The following is a 13,468-nucleotide window of genomic DNA, read 5'->3' on the forward strand; positions in this document are numbered from 1 at the left end:
AGGTTTACAAAGCCATTTCCAAGGCTTTGGGATTACTCAAAACCAAAGTGTGAAACATAGAACAGAGGAGAAACTTCCCAGGATTGGCCAAAATTACTCCAAAAGAACCCAGAACAATGTCAACATCTCTGCAGGTTTCACTGCCTCAGTTAAGGTCAGCGTTCATGATGCAACATAAGAAAAGCTGGTCCAAATTCAGGGGCTACATCCATCGAAGGCCACATTGTAGGCCGATTATATCACAGCGATGCAACGAAGGCTGTCCAAATTCAAAGCCTCCTCCAAATGTGTCCTTCTCCCCAGATGTGAAGGATGGGTCCGGTGTATCCTTTGTGGCCCACCCCATGAATCATAGTGGGTTGAAGCAAATTGTTGAAACGGAAGTACCAATGGCAGAGGAGAGAGAAAAGCTGTGAATAAAGTTGAATATATTACACTTTCTTTGAAAATTATCTTTTATAATTTTTTGGAATGTAGCTTTGGAAACCTGAAATATCTGCTAGGTTTATTAAGATATTGCATAGTAGCAAAAGTTCTCTGAAATGTTCAGACATGTTCATTCCCGCTGTGCTAACAACCAGCTCACCTCGCCAGCTGTCCCTCTGGCTTTTCCCAATGAGTGGAAAGTAATCGGTCAGATGATATCTAACGGGTAACGTTCGTTTTATCTATTATTATTATGCTCTACAAATATATTGATTTAAACTTTGTTCAAAAAGTTAATATGTTAGTATTTAAGTTGTTAAAAATTAAATAAATGAAACAAATAGTATTTGTCATCAATGTTTTTTATTTAAACAGATATTTGTTATATCTATGAACATATAAATTATTTTGGGCATTTTAAATGGCTGATTAATGCACAAGAATAACATTTAAAAATGAATAAAACAAGAACAATTTTAAAGAAAACAAGCTTATAAGCCATCAGCAATATATAAAAGAGTAAATAAAACCCATATATAGTTATTTCCAGTTGAGATAGCGGGATTAACCTTTGGAAAGGAATGGCCTCCATGAGATGGCCCTTCCAACGTCAAAATCACTGCTGAGCAAAAAGAACACAAAGGCCAAGACTCTTGGGAAAATCATCTGTGAACTGACAAGACAAAAGTTGAACCTTGTGGAATATATATGTCTCGTTACATCTGGAATGGAAGTCACACAGCATTTCAGAAAAGGAACATCATACCATGAGTTCAGCTACATATTTATAAACCCCTGGTGTTGTCTGGTGTAGTACACCCTTTACCATCATCCCTCCAAACCTGCTGAAGATGTTGGTATGAAATACATGTTATTTAAGACAGAACTGCTATTGGCGTTGATCACAGATAAAGAGGTGAGTGCTGGTGTTGACAAGTCACCAGCTAACCAGCACAAGATGCCTTCTTTCACCACAGAGGACTTTGACAAACTTTTATAGAAATTGGCTGTTTTGGAGATGAAAATCCTTCAACTAGAAGTGAATGTGGAGGTTAATATGAGGTACAGCAATAATTCAACTTTGCCTGTGATCCCAAACAGTGACAGCAAGCTCAATGCCAGCAAACAGAACACCGAGAATGAACCCACCGGCAGCCCCCCCTGGAATGTTTTAGGTCTAAGGCAAAAAATCAAGGAAGACAACTCACTGCAAGATCTCTGCAATTAAATAAATCAGAATGACCAGAATTACAGAGCAATGCCCCCATTTCCGCTGGGAAAAGAAGACTTTGACAGCGAGCTGCTGTCACAACAACTGATAGCAGTGAGCCAGCTGGAAATAATGGAATTCCCCTCCAAAACAGATTTGCCTCACTACAGAATGAAAACCAGGAAAATGATCCATCTTCTGAGAACAATAAAAGGTTAGAGAACAATCTTCATTCTTCACTGTCTTCTCGTAAGGTGCCAGAGAAAAAGCGCCCCACCGGACCAAGAACCCTAATAGTGGGCAACACAGCTGTGAAGATTTCTGCATTAAGAAAAACACAGAAATTGTGATTGGTACCACTGACATGGTGTCCAATATCTTAAACAATATTCTGGCAATAACAGAAGAGCACCCGACCCTAGAAAACCTTGTCTTACACTTTGGAGCCATGGATGACGTAGCTAAGAAAATATCATTAGTATTGAAGGAGGATTTATTTTGTCTGCTGAATAAAATTGAAGGTCTCAACATCAAGGTGTTTCTCAGCAGACCCTTTGCACCAATTTTCTGTGGAGATGAGATTTTTTTCAAAACTTCTAATGATTAATGAACGCTTGAAAAATAGCATGTGCTACTACAGCTGTGAACTTCATTGACAACTTTAATATTTTTTGGGAAAAAAGATACCTCTTCAAGCAAGATGGTTTCTGTTTAAACGAGCCGGCAGCCAGACGTTTCTCATCTAATCTCTTCTATTCAATAAATATTCCGCCAGCAGCCTCAACCAGCAGAGAACATGTAGTATTAAAAACAATGATAAGGTGACTGCCAACAGCTCCAGCAGAGATAAAGATAAACAGGCAGTTGGCTGAGAAAGAGAGGTCATCACAAAAGGTCTCTCAGTCAAATTCCACAGGGGAGGTGGGCCCCCTCAAACGACCCGCACCCCAGACCCCGACCCAGACCACACAGAACAATACCCTCTCTCCACGGAGCCTGGTATTTGCTTTGTGAGATTTCAACGACACCATTAAACAAGTTTTTAAGATTGGGACCCAAATGACTCTGACATCTTCTCCCTTCAACACCCCCCGTGGCCAAGGCCCTGCTACTAAACCAACATCTTAAAAAAGCCGCAGAGCCCCACCACCTCCTAATCTGTCTCCTCCTAATCAGGACCTTCAAGTCACTTCCCTGTGATACAGTCTGGGTCCCAGGGGTAACTCTATCATAAATGATCATTTCCAGGAAAAACCTGGGCCCCTGGTGGGAGATAGTTGTAAAATCTCTATGCTTATACGTCACAGAAAGAACAAAACTAAAAGAATAAAAGACAGTAATAAACAATCAAACTTAAAAGCCATAAACTGTCAGGTACAACCAGACACGGAGTTAATATCAGCAACTAAGTCATATAAACTGGCGTTATTGAACATTAGATCTCCGTCAGGAAAATCATTTTTAATCAATGACTTCATTACTGACCATGATCTTGATGTTATGTTTTTAACAGAAACATAGTTACACGAATTTAATGAGGCTCCCATTCTGATAGAGTCTACGCCTCCGAACTACAATTTACTTTGTGAGAGCAGACAGCAAAAAAAAGGTGGAGGGGTGGCCACTTTGTTTAAAGCTTTGCTAAAATGTAAAAAGGTATTTTTGGGCAAATTTGACTCTTTTGAATTAATGGTTCTAAAGGGTAAAGAACCCTGTCCAAACCATGTTCTTGAATATTTACAGAACTCCTAAGTCAAAAACAAGTGACTTTAATGAACTTTAAGCTGTGATGTGTTGATTATGACTGTTTAATTATTGTGGGAGACTTCAACATTCACTTTGACTATCCTGAAGACAGAAGTACAATAGATCTATGTGACACTCTTAGAAATGTTGGTTTGACTCAACATGTTAAACAGCAAACGCACAAACAGGGACATATTTTGGACTTGATCATCACTAAGGGTCTAAACATTTCCAAGGTGTCTGTAACTGATGTTGCCCTATCTGACCATTTTCCTGTTATTTTTGAAAGCATCATCTTCAATGGCTCAGTTTGCCAAAGAGACATGATAAGAAAATGCATCTTTAAGGACAGTGCTGCTGAAACCTTTAACCAGATTTATTCTTCTACCTCCACTTTGCCCTGTAACACTGTAGATGAGCTGGTAGATAACTTTCATTCTAAAATCTCGGACATCATTGATTCAGTTGCTCCAATTAAAGTGAACATTTCTTGGAAGAAAATGTCTCCATGGAGAAGAGCTTCACCAGTCAGAAGTGAAAAAAGGGAGTGTCGAAAAGTTGAACGCAGGTGAAAGTCTGGACTCCAGGTTCACTATAACATCTATAAAGAGAGACAATATAGATATAAGTTACAACTGAAAAATGCGAGAGAATCTTTCTTCTCTGAGATCTTCAGCAAAAACATGCTCGTGCATTATTGCCATGGTCGACAGGTTAACAAACCCTCCTGTAACTGTAGCATCTGAAATCCACTCTACCAGGGCCTCCAATGAATTGGCTAACTACTTCACTGAAAAAACCCAAAAGATCAGAGGGGCATCCACATCAACTCCATTACCAATGTTGCCTCTAACTAGAACTTATTTCGACAAAATTTCCCATTTTCACCAAATAAACTACAAAAACGTAGAAGAAATCGTACAGCAACTAAGCTCTTTTTCCTGCTGTCACGATGTTTTACCCACAGCTTTCCTTAAGAAAGCTATGCCCGTAATAACATCTGATTTAACACAAATAATAAACATGTCCCTTTTGTCAGGTGTTTTCCCCCATGCCCTAAAAACAGCAATTATCAAACCTCTATTGAAAAAGAGCAACTTGGACAAGCTGCTACTGCAGAACTACAGGCCTATATCAAACCTCCCCTTCATCAGTAAGATTGTTGAAAAAGCTGTGTTTCAACAGTTAAACAACTTCCTAACAACGACCAACCGCTTCAATGTCTTCCAGTCAGGCTTCCGTGCTCACCACAGTACAGAGACTGCTCTTGTCAAGGTATTCAATGACATCCGTATAAATGCAGACTGTGGAAGAACCACAGTGCTGGTATTATTGGACCTTAGTGCAGCATTCAACACTGTTGATCACACTATTTTATTAGAGCCCCTGGAAAACTGGGTCGGCCTTTGTGATACAGCGCTCGCTTGGTTTAAATCCTACTTGAAGGACAGGGACTTTTTTGTGTCAGTAGGTAACTTTACAGCAGAGACCACAAAAATCACATGTGGCGTTCCGCAAGGGTCCATCTTAGGGCCCCTCCTATTCAATATCTACATGCTCCCCCTAACTCAGATTTTAATAAACAACCACGTAAGTTATCATAACTATGCAGACGACACACAGCTATACGTTATGATGTTACCAGGTGACTATGAACCCATTCAAGCGCTGGGTAAATGCTTAGAAGAAATCAATGCATGGATGTGCCAAAATGTTCTTTAGCTGAATCAAAACAAAACTGAAGTAATAATTTTTGGACCAAAGGAAGAGCGTTTAAAAGTTAGCACACAGCTTCAGTTAATAGGGGGAGTGACTGCTACAAGTCTCTGACTCGATGCAACCTGCTGGGTTTCCTTAGATAGAAAGACTTTTTATCCAATTTGTATAAATAACTGAATCTGACTGTACTGTTCAATGGTTGGAATTAATTGGAGTGTATGTACCTGACTTTGTGAAGTGCCTTGAGACAACATATGTTGTGAATTGGCGCTATATAAATAAACTGTATTGAAAACTTCATTGAATTAATACAGCTAGAAACCACCAATTAGGTTCGAAATCTGGGTATAGTGATGGACTCAGACCTGAACCTTCAGAGGCACATAAAGACAGTAACAAGTTCGGCATTCTATCACCTAAAGAACATCTCCAGGATCAAAGGACTGAGGTCTCGGCAGGACCTTGAAAAACTAATTCATGCGTTCATCTTTAGTAGAATTGATTACTGCAACAGTGTCTTCACAGGTCTGCCTAAAAAGTCGATCAGACAGCTGCAGTTGATCCAGAACGTCCTCACTAGAACTAAGAAAATGGAGCACATCACCCTGGTACTAAAGTCCTAACATTGGCTCCCTGTAGCTCAGAGAATAGACTTTAAAATACTTCTGTTAGTCTATAAATCACTGAATAACCTAGCACCAAAATACATTACAGACTTGTTGTCAGTGAAGACCTCTCAGGTCTTCTGGCTCAAATCTACTCTGCAGACCCAGAACCAGAACCAAACATGGAGAAGCAGCTTTTAGTTCTTATGCTCCACTAATCTGGAATAAACTGCCAGAAAACTGTATGACCCCTTCTCTTTTCCAATGGGTATAATCAGTCTGACAGAGAGAGGTATCCCAATCATTGTGGTTTTTAGTATAACAATGACCATCAGTGGGACCCTTTGTGAGGTGCCTTAAGACGACATTGTTGTAAATAAGCGCCGTTTAACTAAATAATCTGAACTGAAACTATCTGTGTAGTTATGCTGCTATAGGCTTAGGATGCTGGAGGACATAACGACCACTTTCACCCTCTTCGCTACATTCTCACACTACTCTCCAATTTTGCATTGTTTGCTGTTATTTCAGCTTTTAACCTTGTTCTCTCTTTTCTCTTCCTAGAAGCTACACCTGGCCTGGCTCTGTGTCTGCCTGTGACACCTTTCTGGAGAGGGGAATCGTCCGAGCTTCTGCTGGCAACAACTTAATGCTCACCCTCTACCGATGATCCACATTGCCCTGTCTTTTAGTGTTTAACCCTTTCTCTCTCCTATACATGGAAATTGACTGAGCTTTTACTGTAACTAATTATATGTGCTCTCTTTCAGACTCTAACTGGCTCAGAGTTTATCTGTTCTTTCTTTCTAGGTGAAACGACTAAAGGAGCTACATCCATTAACATTTACTTTTCCTTTCCATAGAAAGTACTTCTGGATCAGTGCTTCTGTGTTCTTTTTGTGTCTCTGCTCTGTTCTCTCAAACCCCCAGTCGGTCGTGGCAGATGGCCGCTCACACTGAGCCTGGTTCTGCTGGAGGTTTCTTCCTGTTAAAAGGGAGTTTTTCCTCTCCGCTGTCGCTACATGCATGCTCAGTATGAGGGATTGCTGCAAAGTCAACGACAGTGACTGTCCACTGTCTCTACATGCTCATCTGGGAGGAGGGAATGCTGCAAGTCACTGACTGGATGCAATCTGCTTGGTTTCCTTAGATAGAAAAACTTTTTATCCAATTTGAATAAAAAGCTAACTCCGACTGCACTGTTCAATTGTTAGGATTAATAGAAATGTATGTACCTGACTGTTGTGAAGTGCCTTGAGACAACATGTGTTGTGAATTGGCGCTATATAAATAAAACTGAATTGAATTGAATTGAATTAAAAGCGCCGAAACCCTAAGTTGCTTCAAATCAAGATTAAAAACGTATTTGTTTAGAGTGGCCTTTGACTGTGCCATCTAAACATTGTTACAGTTTTCAGTCCAACTTTCCTTTCATTTTCTTATCGATCATTTTATCATAAATCTTTTATTTTTTCTTATCATCTTTTTAATTATTCATTTTTATTCTCTTTAATTATTTAATTACCTTTATGCCGCTGCAATGTACTTTTTCTAATTTGTTCATTTTTCTTTTTTTCATTTATAGGACTGAAATGACAATCATAACAGAGTGAGGTGTTTCTAAAACACTGCCCCTCTTTCATGGACATGGACATAAACTTGCCCAGAATTTTTGTGTATTTAAAATAGCTACATACACTGAATATTCCTCAGGAATGATAAAGTTTTCATAAATCAGAGACAGATTCTATTTAAGGTCAATCAGAACCAATCGGAAACAGCTACTTTTAAACAAAACAACACCTCTAATAAAATGTCTGGTACAGCTGAAACCAGATATGAACAGACAAATAACCCCTTTTTGCCCCGTTTGACATGAAATAAGGCTAAAACATTTCAGTTTCAGTTCATTTGGGTTTACGAAAAGGCATTTTGTTTTTAACCCACTGGTGAATATCCATTTATCTAACATAATCAGGTGCTTTAATTTCACTGACAATATTCTTTGCCTCTATATTAAAAATAGTGAAAAATTACTGGATTGTGCTACTTTCCTGAACAGCTTAAGCAAATTAAGTTTTGCATCAACCGATAATCAGGACAGGTAGGTGATGAAAGATTCTTAAATACAAGATTTATGATTCCAGAGTCTTTATTTTCACTATGTCACCATAATGAAATTTTGCTGAGACACCGGTTCATATAGTACGCAGACATAAATTAAAAACACTTACAAAATTTCAAAAAGAGAACATATGTACATGGAATGTGACATCTAGTATTTATATTTAGTATTTACATAAAGTGCAGTTTGTGCTGAAACAGTCTATAAGATGGGCTTTTGTTTGTTTGATTGTCAACAGGGATGTTTAGTCTGCCTGCAGGGGGACAATTGCCTTCACTGCTTTGGGAAAGAAACTGTTTCTGAGTCTATTTGTTTTTGATGTGATGTTCCTAAATCACTTTCCTGATGGAAGTGGGACAAATAGTGCAATGACCGGGTGGGTGAGGTCTGTAGCAACGTTTCTGGCCCTTTTCTGGACTCATGCAGCATAAATGGAGTCCAGATCCGGTAGACGACATCCCATGATCCTTTGTGCTGTCCTCACCACCCATATTGCTTAGTCATTTCTCTCCTTTGCCGTGCAGCTCCCATACCACACTGTCACAGTGAGGCAACGGATGCTTTCAGTTGGGATCCTGTAAAAGTTTGTGAGCAGCTGAGTAGAGAGTCCAGTCCATTTCAGCTTTCTGAGAAAGAAGAGCCGTTGTTGGGCCTTCTTTACCAGGTGGGAGGTGTTCTCAGTCCAGGAGATACAGTCATCTATTGAATAGAACCTGATAAAATTCCCTTTTGTTGGCCACAAGTTTTCACCAAACTTTACCTAAAAATCACCTCCCTGACTATAGAAAAGATTGAGGAAATAAATAAAAAAGATTTAAACAGAGAGATTAATCCTTTTAATGGCTTATGGAAGCCTATGAATTAACTTTCTAGAAAGATTGCATTGATTTACTTTAACAAAAAAGTTTTCAGTTACTGTCTTTACATAAGACAGTTTTCAGTTCATTCTGCCACTATTAAGTCATTTTTAGAAAGCCTTGGCATATCTTGAAATCAGATCCTGAACTATATTTCATTTTTAAAGAACCTCAAAAATATGATTTTTATTACAATGTATTTAAAGTGCAAAAACAATTGTACTGTAACATTTGTTTTTCTTTTTACCTGCTCAACAATAAACTAAATACCAGATATTTTAATGAAACAAACAAATTAAGTTTTCCAAATGTTTTGGGTCACTTCCTTCTGTTATAGTCATCTCGGTTTGATTTGTGTGTGTGCTCAGCAACAAGAACAGGATTATGGGTCTCTGTTTCTTCATAAGCTCTGGCTTACCACAGTATTTGTGGTCCTTTTTCAATGATTTTTTGAAACATAAAAATTTCAAATATGAGATTAATGGTTTGTGTTTTACCTTGTGTTAGGGGTTTGAAAACTTTTGTATAGTTTATCACTCATGTCTGCTCTAAGTGTCTTTCCCTCCTTACATGTCACAGAAAGGAAGATAGGTCAGAAGAGTGAGTTATGCTTTTATCAGCAACATCTAGGGACTGGTACGAGTCCTCACTCACTCTCTCTCTCTGCTTAAAATCAAGACACATGAACCCTAACCTTTCTGACCCCTCACGCACACACACACACACACACACACACACACACACACACACACACACACACACACACACACACACCCTGAATGTTTGTTGAACTGTGTGTGAACCAGCATGTATAAATAAAGAGACAGGGGTGCCAACACTTTGTAGTAGTCTGTACTGCAGAGCTACCCTTGCAAGTAAATTGACTGTATCATTCTTGCCTCTGAGTTGACTAAATAATACCTAACATTAATTTGGTCCTTCGAGCCGGAGATTATAAGAACTAAACTGATTTTATCTTTCTTTGCAGTGACTGGCGGATGTCCGGGAACAGCCTGACGTCAAGTTAAGCGCTGCCGCACAGCTGCACCTAGGCCTGGTGGCTGAAAGTCCTGGTGTGTGACATTCGCATCTGGCCGGTGGGTTATCGTCTTGCTCGATGCCAGGTGACCCTGGGGATCCGACAGAGTCACCTAGAAGTCAACTCCGAGGTGAGACAGCTTTAAAATACAGTACATGAGATAAGAGTAAGCGCTATAGAAATAAAAGAAGAAAAGTACTTAAAAGTCGTTGGTAGTGTGTCGCCGTAAGGACACTGCATTGGGAAAGTTTTATTTCACCGCAAAGAAATAGTGATAAATTTAGCTAGGATCTCGCCACAAGGAGATTAAAAACGACTAGGTGGTTCCGCCGTAAAGTGAACTGGATAATTTGGTTGGTAACATTTTGCCGTAAGGAAATGAAATTAAATGTTGAATAATAAGGGAGCTCATAAACTAAGCTACATATTGCTGAAGGGACATAAATATGTTGAAATACTAACTGTGTGAATGCTCTTGTGTATGTTTGGAGGACTAAACATTTTTGGAAGAATTTTAGCAAGATTCTATTGGTCATGTTTTCTTTTGCCCAGATTAAAAATACTTTTTATCTGGGACATTCATACTCTACAAATATATCTGGGTGAGAAGTTGCTCTGTATTATTATTATTTTAATTTTTTTTATTACACATTAACCATCATCTCCAAAAAAATGAAAGGAAAAGGTGGAGTTGATTATGTTAGATGTGCTTTAACTTGGGAAGATAAGTTTGGTTTTTCACAGAGTGGAAGTTTGAGTGTAAATAAGTTAAATAGTTTAAATAGTTTCAAATAAAACAGTTGATGGATGGAGATGAGAAAAATAAAAAAACATAAGAAAAAGATTAAAAAGCACAGAGTGCATCAATTAAGGTGTTAAAGAGTTAAACTTTCTTGCAGGAAGTTTCGTTTGTCTTAAATATTGCGATCAGTCGGAAAAGAAAGGAGTATAGTGCATGTTATGGTGAACAACTGACTGAATGACTGATAATATTTCTGTGTGCAAAATCTGAACCTATACTAAACTTTGTCTTCTGCCTCTCACACATACACACATATATGGGATTTGAGTGCAACATCTGCGTTTTTGAGTCTGGACTTTAGAAACCTGCCGTTCTCATGGCTACTCCGCCAGAGACGCTTATTCAGCACGGCCTGAAAGAGAGGGAGCCTGTCTGCCTGCTGCAAATCACAGTGTGAGTTTCCACCAGAATGAAACTCAGAAGAAGTCTGGCCAAAACCCACCGAGATGGACAACGATCCATGATGTTTGCCAGAGCCAGAAGAGTGATACACTGGATTTATATTGAAAGCACATCTTATGCGGGCAGAAGAAAAACAGGCCGGAGCAAAGTTCTTTCTCCCTCCTGGAGAAGTTAAAGTGGACAAAGAAGGATTGAATACCCCACCAACAGACCTGAAAGGCTTGGGTTGTTTTTGGACTGATAGAGGACTGTGTGCCATAACAGTCTGACTCTGGAGCGATTAAGAAACTGATGGGGGTAACGTACAAACACACACATATTTGCATAAATCTTTTCCTATTTTCTGCAATGAAGAACGCTTATTAACCGCTGCTCATGTGACACGCTGGCCTGACATTGACAGATATAGCGGGTTAAAATATTATTTTAGGGTTAGAAAAGTATCTTCAAAAGGGTGATAATTTATCTCATTTGATACTTTCCAGTTAATTCTTTTAGAGAAGCAAGTTCTCTTTCATCGTGGAATATTCAGGGTCAATTATTCTAGTTATTAAAAGTTATTAAAAAGCAGAGGAAGTTACATTTCCAAAACTCAGCAGTAACCATGTGTTTCTATGTTATTCTCAGGACAGATCTCATGAAGGAGCATTTTTTAAAAACCCAGCGCATGCGTAAAACCTGATGGGTTTGTCTTTCAGGTATTATTTTCTGTTGTCAGAGTTTGTATCCCATAAATCTAATGGGTAGAGACCTCATTAAAACAGGCTTAGTTTTACTGCAGATGGTCTTCATACAGTCTCTGACACAGTACTTACAGTGGGGTGCAGTTTTTGTCCGCAAGTGCTAACTTACTCTTATGGAAAGTACAAATTCATTGTTTTTCACAGCAGCTGCTGGGAAGAGGTTATATTAGGTTCTTTCTTCCCTCTTCTGATTCATCAAGTGTGTTGATTTACACTGTACCTTATATCAGATCCTGACAAAAAACTATGAAAGGCTTGGTTCTGCAGTTTCTTTTTTCTCCTTTTGGGGAAGGAAAGAGAAACCTAATCAGTTCTGTGCTGCACAGAAATATTGAAACACTTGTTGTTTTCTAAGATATCACTAGCTAAAACTCTTAAGACTTTTGGAGTAATTGGTTTTGTTAAACACATTTTCCTTGGTAAAACAAACCTTTAAAATGAGAATGGGAAAAATTTGGTTATTTTTGAAGGTAAGAAAGAACCTGATTGGACAGTGGTACCACACAATAATTAAACTAATCTCATGTTCCCTAAAAGACTGCATGAAAAGGCCTTCAGAACCGTGGAGTTATTTTCCACCACTGTAAGTTTTTAAGCATGCTTTTTCTTTATTTTAAAACAGATCTATGTTTTTTGTTTTGTTTTGGGCTTTTTAGCATAACGTTTGTCTGAAGCTTCTTATGAACTGGGTTAGGAGCAAATATGATCTGAGGTAAATTAGGAGCTGTGAACTAGTGATTTTTAAATCTGATTATTGTCCAAGCAGAAATAATACACTAACAGGTCTGGTGATATTTAGCCAATCCTCCAAGAGAGCCAACATCATTGTTCAATGCAGCAGTACTCAACCTGTGGTTCCTGGACTCCGCAAGCCATAGATTTTGAGTCCATAAAATTATAATACTTAATGAAAGGTAGACCGATTACCTATTAAAATAGATCTAAGCCAATGATGGGTTCCAGTCATTTGGTGGTTTTGAAATGCAATAATACTCAAGATTTCTATTCTGGGGACACAGATTGGGGTTGAAGAGTTTTGTTGTGGAACCAAGGTTAGGATTTTTATAACGGAATAAAGATAAAAAAATCCTTCATTTTGGGAAAAGAAAAGAAATAAAGGCTCTCTCAACACTAAAGAGGATGGTCGGCTCAAACTCCAGTCTCCTTGTTTGATTTCTTAGGGTTTAAAGATTAAAAGAATACATAGGAGTACAAAGGTACACAAAGTAATTTCAAATTACTAAATCATAAAATATTGGAACATTTATCAGCATTTGGATTATTAAAGAGGGGTTCTAGTAATAATTTTCTCCCCAACTCTCAAAAATTTAAATAGCCAAATTAAGGAAAATTATATGTGTTCTCCCTTTGAAACACTATGTGGGAAAAAGTTCAGTTTGGAGTCAAGCTTCTTATCTTAATTTCTGATTAAGTCAAACACTGCAGTTTTTTTTTTTATATACCATAAAATGTCAACGCCGGCTTAAAATACTTCTTTGCATTTAACCTGAGCAGAGAAATTCTTGAATGCAGCTGTGATCAAATTGAGCCAAACAAAAAGAGAATTATAACAATAACTCTCAGGATTGTAGTTATTATTATTACAGAGTTACAGTACAAAGAATTGACTAAAGGTTTCAGCATCAGTGAATTTGGATTCATTTAAGAGAAAACTGTTGCTGTGCTTCTAAATAGTTTGAGATCTCTTTGGATTATGTGCACTCATCTTAAAAAGGATCCTGAAGATTGTCATAACAAAATGGATCAATTACAGCATTAAAAGATATGGCTGAC

Source organism: Girardinichthys multiradiatus, chromosome 2 (genome assembly GCF_021462225.1).
Source record: "Girardinichthys multiradiatus isolate DD_20200921_A chromosome 2, DD_fGirMul_XY1, whole genome shotgun sequence".
Taxonomy (NCBI): domain Eukaryota; kingdom Metazoa; phylum Chordata; class Actinopteri; order Cyprinodontiformes; family Goodeidae; genus Girardinichthys; species Girardinichthys multiradiatus.